Raw genomic sequence first — 8,068 nt, 5'->3', positions numbered from 1 at the left:
AAATCCTATTAAAGATACTTTGTTCCTGTTCTGTGGCTTGATAGAGCTGACGAGAAGGCTGAGCTCGCTGTGCTGTGAATGTTTGCAAGACTTTTAACCGTCATAATCTGTTTGGCTTTCGGTTTTTGAGGCGTTTTGAAGTGCATGCTGAGAATCAGCCCTCTTTACACTTTCCTAACGACTCCCAAGGCAGATATCACCCATGACAAAAACGGTTTGATTTAGAGGATTAGACCGTTCCACTCGCAATTCGTTCGCTTACTTAGAAAGTAGTTGCCTGGCCGGGCACCGTGGCTCACGCCTGTCATCCCAGCACTTGGGGAGGATGAGGCGGGCGGATCACCTGAGGTCGGGAGTTCGAGACCAGCCTGGCCAACATGATGAAACCTCGTCTCTACTAAAAATACAAAAATTAGCCGGGCGTGGTGGTGCATGCCTGTAATCCCAGCTACTCGGGAGGCTGAGGCAGGAGAATTGCTTGAAGCCGGGGGGTGAAGATTGCGGTGAGCCAAGGTCGTGCCATTGCATTCCAGCCTGGGTAACAAGAGCGAAACTCCGTCTCAAAAAAAAAAAAAAGAGAAAGTAGTTTCCTGTGTACACCTTGGGTTTGTAGCATGTCACAATTGCCAAGTGAAATACAGTTAATGGAATAAACTATATTTAAAATTATTTTCGCAAAATTTTGAAATATATATATATAATTCTACCGTGATCTCGGAGAATTCTTGAGAAGGATTTTTTTTTTCTATCAGTATATTGACTACTCAATATTACTATGTCATTTCTTGTGGCTGAAATGAAGTGAAAACGGTATAGGTTCTACCTTTTTTTTTTAGTCACAGCATGTTCTTTATTTTTCCTTGTTTGACATTCTCCCAGAATTTGTCTACAATTGATTCTCTTTTAAATTTCCAGTGAGAACCCAGCAGGTAGCCATTTTTCAGAAAATGTATTTGACTGACAGCTGTTATCTCCTGCCATTTCTGTGATTATCGCTTCCATCTCATTCTCCTCTGTAGGAATTCCCGCTTCTCCCAAGTTAGCTTCAATAGATAAATGAAATAACTACATAAAAATAACTCTCAATATATAAAATCATATAAACTAAATGGCTAAATAAAAATACTTGTGAATATATAAAAAGATATCAACAAAATAAATAAAAACATAAATATGCAAATATGCATAAACAAAATAAACAAATACAATGAATAATATATGAAAACATAAATAAATAATTATAAATATATAAATTAAAAATAAATATATAGAAAATATAAACTAAGAAATAATTATCGATATATAAAATACACATAAACAAAATAAATAAAAATAATTACAAATATATTGAAACATAGAAACTAAATAAAAATAGATATAAAAATATACATGAAAATAAAGATGAAAAATATAGAAACTAAATAAATAAAAATAATTATAAGTATTTAACAATTTATATAAAAAAATAATTATAAGTATATAACAATTTATATAAACAAAATAAATTAAAATATTTATAAATCTATAAAATATATCAACTAAATAAAAATAATTAAAACTATATATACATTTTTATAAGCTTGGTAAATAAAAATAGTTATAAATCTGTAAACATATATGAACTAAATAAATTGATAAAAATACTTATAAATCTGTAAACATATATGAACTAAATAAATAAAAAAAAAATAATTATAAATACATAAAACTACATATAAGCTAACTAATATAAATCTATAAAATATATAAACTAAATAAGTAAAAATAATTATAAATATATAAAAATACATATAAGCTAACTCATATAAATCTATAAAAATATATAAACAAAATGAAGAAATAAAAGCATTATAAATATATGAAATACATGTAAACTAAATAAACGAAAGTATTTACAAAGGCATAAAGATGTCTAAACACAAAAAGTAACAAATGAATAGCAAGCAAAAGTTGTCATACTGTAAAGCCCTCAGAAGGAATGAAGCGTGCCAGCACCTTGATCTGGGACCCCTGGCTCCCCGCATTGTCAGAGAGGCAGGAATGTCAAACCGCCTTCTGGCTCCCAGCATGGTGAGAGAGTGCATTGCTCTGGTTCACGTCACCCTGTCGGTGTTACTGGGTTGTGGTAGCCCCGGTGACCTCACCCAGGTACCCACAGCGCATGTTTCCTCCTGAGTTCCCAGCTCAGCTGCTTCGTGTTGTGGGGGCCGAGACGCTGTATCTCCCTGGGCAGGACCCTTTTGTTCTGAAAGGGAGGCGTGAGAGCTGGAGCTCCTGGGATCTTGAACACGCCGTGGATGGAGGGATGAAGCTGAAAGGACCAGCCACCTTCCATCGTTAGCGTGTGAGTCACCGACGACCTTCCCCAGTTGCCTGCCCCAGTTAAGTTTGTCAGAATCTATTCAGAGCATCACACGGACTGAAATTATGTTTAAGAACAAATAAAGACACAGATATGAAGCAAAAATAATAAATAAATATATAAATAAATAAATCTCTCTGTAGGACGAAGTGAACAAGACAAAAAAATAAAGAATTCAAATCGCCACCCGCATTCTTTCTGTAAACCTCCTGTGTCTAAAGTGCCAGAGCTGACACTCAGACAGTCAACCACCAAGACCCAACTCAGGAGACCACCGAGGTTTTCCCCGAGTATCTATACTTGCTGTGTAGTCATTACATGTCATAAAATGTTCCCAATACTCTGCTACTGTGGTACATTCTTGTTCTGAGACAGAGACAGGCAATCTTAATGGGGCTCAAGCCTCAGTGATTTTCTTTTTTCTTTTTTTTTTTTTTTTTGAGATGGAGTCTCGCTCTGTTGCCCAGGCTGGAGTGCAGTGACTTGATCTCGACTTACTACAACCTCGGCCTCCCGGGTTCATGCCATTCTCCTGCCTCAGCCTCCCGAGTAGCTGGGACTACAGGCACCTGCCACCATACCCGGCTAATTGTTTGCATTTTTAGTAGAGACAGGGTTTCACCGTGTTAGCCAGGATGGTCTCGATCTCCTGACCTCGTGATCCGCCCATCTCGCCCTCCCAAAGTGCTGGGATTACAGGCATGTGCAACCCAAGCCTGAGTTATTTTCTCCAGTCCTGTATGATGTGTGCAGTCTATGGGGTGGGTGAGACAATTACTTCCTGGAGCTAACTTTATTGTATCTGCTACACGCATCCATAGGTACTGCTTGACTGGGACAGGTTTCCATGGCAGGCATGTTGGACGTGGCACCTGCTGGCCAGGTGGCTGAAATTCTGTTGAGCAGAGTCGATCGTACTTGATATCAAAATAAGTTGTTAAGTTCTGTGTGCACATGCTAAGTCTACCATAACAAAATACCAAGGCCGGGCGCGGTGGTTCGCAGGCCTAATTTTTGTATTTGTAGTAAAGACTGTACTTCACCATGTTGACCAGTCTGGTCTGGAACTCCTGATCTCAGGTGATCCATTCACCTCAGCCTCCCAAAGTGCTGGGATGACATGCGTGAGCCACCTCACCTGGCAGGTCATTCTTTTTTAAAACAGCAGCATAGGCTGGGCGTGGTGGCTCACACTTGTCATCCCGGCACTTTGGGAGGCCGAAGCGGGCGGATCACAAGGTCAGGAGATCGAGACCATCCTGGCTAACACAGTGAAACCCTGTCTCTACTAAAAATACAAAAAGTTAGCCAGGCGTGGTGGCAGGCACCTGTCATCCCAGCTACTCGGGAGGCTGAGGCAGGAGAACGGCGTGAACCCAGGAGGTGGAGCTTGCAGTGAGCCGAGATCGCGCCACTGCACTCCAGCCTGGGCGACAGAGTGAGACTCCGTCTCAAAAGAGAAAGAAAAAAAAAAAAGCAGCATAAAGATCTGGAATTGTATATTGCACCTCCCAAAAAGCGTGCTTAGTGTATTGAGTGGGTCTTAACGCTTTAAGAAATGCTTTGACCTTTTATGATTTTGACCTGTAGAGCCAGGCTGACCTGTTTCGATGTGCTTAGCAGGATTATTACTGCTGATTTTCAGATGCGAACTCCGGCTGGCAAATCCTTCCTTTTGGTGGGAGAGATGAATTTTGCTTCAGTCAGGTGCTCCTCCAATCAATTTTCTTTGATTCTGGTTTTAAACCTCAAAATAAGCCAATGATACACAAAGAAATGTAAGTAAGAGTAGGTACATGTGTGTGTGTATATATATGTGTATGTATATGTATATTTTCTTAGATACAGGGTCTAGCTCTGGCACCCAGGCTGCAATACACGGGTGTGATCACAGCTTACTGCAGCCTTGACCTCCTGGACTCAAGCAATCATCCAGGCTCAGCCTTTTGAGGGCTGACACTGCAGGCACACACCACCATGCCCAGCTAATTTTTTTTATTATTATTATTTGGAGAGATGAGGTCTCCCTCTGTAGCCCAGGCTATCCTTGAGTTCCTGGCCTCAAGCAATCCTCCTACCTCAGCCTCCGAATATGCTGGGATTACAGGCATGAGTCACTGTACCTGGCCTGGGCAAATTCATAAATTAAAAAATATATATATATGTGTGTGTGTGTGTGTGTGTGTATGTATATATATGCATAGATAAATGAAAGAATGAATTCTCAGCAGGAAAATAGCTGCATTTAATTAAAAACTGGATTTAATGAGGATACAAAAAATTAGCCAGGCATGGTGATGGGCACCTGTAATCCCAGCTACCTGGGAGGCTGAGGCAGGAGAATTGCTTGAACTTGGGAGGCGGCAGTTGCAGGGAGCCGAGATTGTGCCTTTGCACTCCAGCCTGGGTAACAGAGCAAGACAGTGTCTCAAAGAACAACAACAACAAAACAACAGATACATGCACACATATGTTCACTGCAGCACTGCTCACAATGGCCAAGACATAGAATTAACCTAAATGTCCATCCGTTGTAGACTGGATAAGGCAAGTGTAGTATATATACACCATGGAATACTATGCAGCCATAAAAAAGGAATAAAATCATGTCCTTTGCAGGAATGTGGATGGAACTGGAGGCCATTATCCTCAGCAAACAAACGTGGGAACAGAAAACCAAATAGCACATGTTCTCACTTACAAGTGGGACCTCAGTGATGAGAACAGATGGACACACGGAGAGAAGCAGCACACGGTGGGCCCTAGCAGAGGGTGGAAGGTAGGGGAAGAAGAAAATCAGGAAAAAATATCTTTTAGGTACTGGGCTTAATACTTGGCTGATAAAACAGTTAATTCAACAGTGAAGGCAAAATATCCTGGACCCCCAAAATCACTAAGGAAAATTAAGCTGGAAACTGCTCAGGGCAAACCTGCCTCCCATTGTATTCAAGTCCTCCCTCTGCTCGGTGAGATAGATGCATATCGGATCGCCTCCTTTGGAAAGGCTCCTCGGAAACTCAGAAAAATGTCACCATTTGTGTCGCACCTTCTGTGACCTGAGGCTCCCTCCCCACTTCCAGTCTTCCTGCCTTTGCTTCAGGTTGTCCCGCCTTTCCAGACCCAACGGTAAACAGGAGAGTAGAGGTTCCTCTTCAAAGACTTTCCGCCCCGTCTAATTAGGAATAAATACGAACTTCTCTTAGAAGTAAAATGTATTCAAAGACCTGTGCTAACGTTCTGAAATCTCTGCTAGCCGTAATAAAGAAATCCATGTTCTTTGTGTTCCTAGCTCCCACAGTGTAGCCTAAATATCCGCCCTGGGATGCTTATCCCGGTCCAAGCCAGCATGAGGTCACAGCCTGTTCCTCTTCCTTCTTTGCAGGTGTTTTTACCTTTCTCAGCGTTCCACAAGTGACTCCCTCCTTCCTTTGTTCTCCTCTGCCTTTGCCTCTTTTAAAAAAGTTCTAAGTTGCTGGCCAGTCGGGACAAATACGGAATGTGAGGGCCCCCGTTCCAGCCCATGGAAACCGGACACAGCGTTGGGTGGACGCGTCAGGTTATAAATGACCCTGTCGCCTTTGTGCTGGGTACTCTGGTGGCCAAACTGCTGGCAAGTGTACCGTTTCTGCAGAAAGTAAAAAAACGGCCTGGCTGAGGAGATTAAATTTATGTTCAAGGGCTATTTCTTTACAGCACGGAGAAACAAGCATTCCTAACAGAACCAACGCACTTCTTCCATATATTGATGTCTCACGTCTCTCTACAATGTGTAAGGCCGGGCGCGGTGGCTCACGCCTGTAGTCCCGGGACTTAGGGAGGAGGCCGAGGCGGGCGGATCATCTGAGATCGGGAGTTTGAGACCAGTCTGGCCAACATGGTGAAACCCCGTCTCTACCAAAAATACAAAATTAGCCGGACACGGCGGCGGGCGCCTGTAATTCCAGTTACTCAGGAGGCTGAGGCAGGAGAATCGCTTGAACCTGGGAGGTGGAGGTTGCAGAGAGCCGAGATCGTGCCACTGCACTCCAGGCTGGGGGACACAGTGAAACTGTCTCAAAAAAAAAAAAAAAGTATAAAACCAAGCTGTCGTCTGACCACCTTGGACACATGACCTGAGGACTTTCTGAGCCTGTGTCATGGGTACCCATCTTCACATCCTCAACTTTGGCAAAAGAAACTTTCTAAATTAACTGAGGCCTGTCTCAGGTGTTTTTGGGTTCAAACCACAACCCCCCAAGACAAAAGTTGACCCCTATAACAAACCTGTATATATCCTCCTGAACTTAAAATAAAAGCTTTAGGATCCTGTTTATATGCAAGAAACCATGAGACAGTGAAATATGGACAAGGCTGACTTTATTTTTTTTATTCTGAATCACTGCGAAGGTCACTACCATCTTCCAGGTCTTATTGTGGCGGCAAAGCCAGAGAGCAACTTCCCAAGTGTTCGGGCCGTGGTGCAGCGAGAACCGCAAATTCTGACTCACAGGTGCACAAAAGAGAACGTGAGGGGCCCTCCGATCATCCTGAGGGGAAATGCAGAACGGATTTCTCTGCGTGCAGTGAGGAGAAACGAGAACACGTATTCCCTGTTATTTCTTCTTGTGGACCGCTCTCGAACTCTATTTTCTCCTCAGCAGGCATTGGGAGAATGAAAGGGGAAAACAGAAGTGCCTCCTTCCGCTAAATTCACATGCACAGAAATGTCAGAATGGGATACGTGCAAACAGGGTCTTTGCAGATACAAGACTGCAAAGGTATAACAATACTTTTACATCACATGCCTGCCCGGCTGATGTACCGCTTGCCTCTCTGGCGGACGTGAGCCACCGTGGCCGCGAGCTGCTTTTGGTTAGAAGGAAAGTTTTCTCTGGGGGTCCTTTCACCCTAACTCTCCACCTAAACAATTTCTTTTTTTTCTATTTATTTATGTATTTATCCATTTATGTTTTTGAGATGGAGTCTCGCTCTGTCGCCCAGGCTGGAGTGCAGTGATGCGATCTCAGCTCACTACAACCTCTGCCTCCCGGGTTCAAGCGATTCTCCTGCCTCAGCCTCCCAAGTAGCTGGGACGACAGGCACCTGCCACCACGCCCAGCTAATTTTTGTATTTTTAGGAGAGACGGGGTTTCACCATGTTGGTCAGGTTGGTCTCGAACTCCCGACCTCAGGTGATCCGCCTGCTTTGGCTTCTTCCCAAAGTGCTGGGATGACAGGCGTGAGCCACCGTACCCAGCCACACCTAAATGATTTCTTTCTCTCTCTGGTTCACTAACAGGACCCAGCACAGAGGTAAGATGGTGAGTCTCGTAGGTACACTCAGCCGACAGGATTGTGACCCCCACCATAGACACAGCCCACGGGTGAGGTTCTGAGTCTCACAGGCAGACTCAGTCCACAGTTGGAATTGTGCCTCTCCTATGTGGATCCAAGTGCACAGGTGAGATGATGACGCTTGGACCTGGATTCAGTACACCTGTGAGGCTGGGACCCTCGCACGGTCCAGAGTTGGAACTGAGGTTCTCGTGCACGGGTCCAGACCACAGCTGAGACCTAACTCTTGCACTGGGGCCAAATCAATCCTCTTCTGTGAAATTAAGAAAGACAGAGGCAGGTGCGGTGGCTCACGCCTGTCATCCCAGGACGTTGGGAGGCCAAGGTGGGTGGATCCTTTGAGGTCAGGAGTTGGAGACCAGCCTGGGCAAT

The 8,068-nt window shown here is 43.7% G+C and overlaps 1 long non-coding RNA gene across 1 annotated transcript; it reads right to left on the bottom strand.

The window, feature by feature from the left end:
- Positions 1-2,188: 2,188 nt before the first annotated feature.
- On the bottom strand, positions 2,189-5,524 carry LOC126947155 (uncharacterized). The gene is made up of 3 exons (XR_007722952.1): positions 5,064-5,524; positions 3,965-4,109; positions 2,189-2,419 (listed from the first exon to the last, which is right to left on the bottom strand). It is a non-coding gene; the product is annotated as an uncharacterized LOC126947155 (long non-coding RNA).
- Positions 5,525-8,068: the final 2,544 nt, after the last annotated feature.

The sequence above is a fragment of the Macaca thibetana genome, chromosome Y, assembly GCF_024542745.1.
Source record: "Macaca thibetana thibetana isolate TM-01 chromosome Y, ASM2454274v1, whole genome shotgun sequence".
Classification (NCBI taxonomy): Eukaryota; Metazoa; Chordata; class Mammalia; order Primates; family Cercopithecidae; genus Macaca; species Macaca thibetana.
This window is presented reverse-complemented; position numbering and strand designations above follow the sequence as displayed.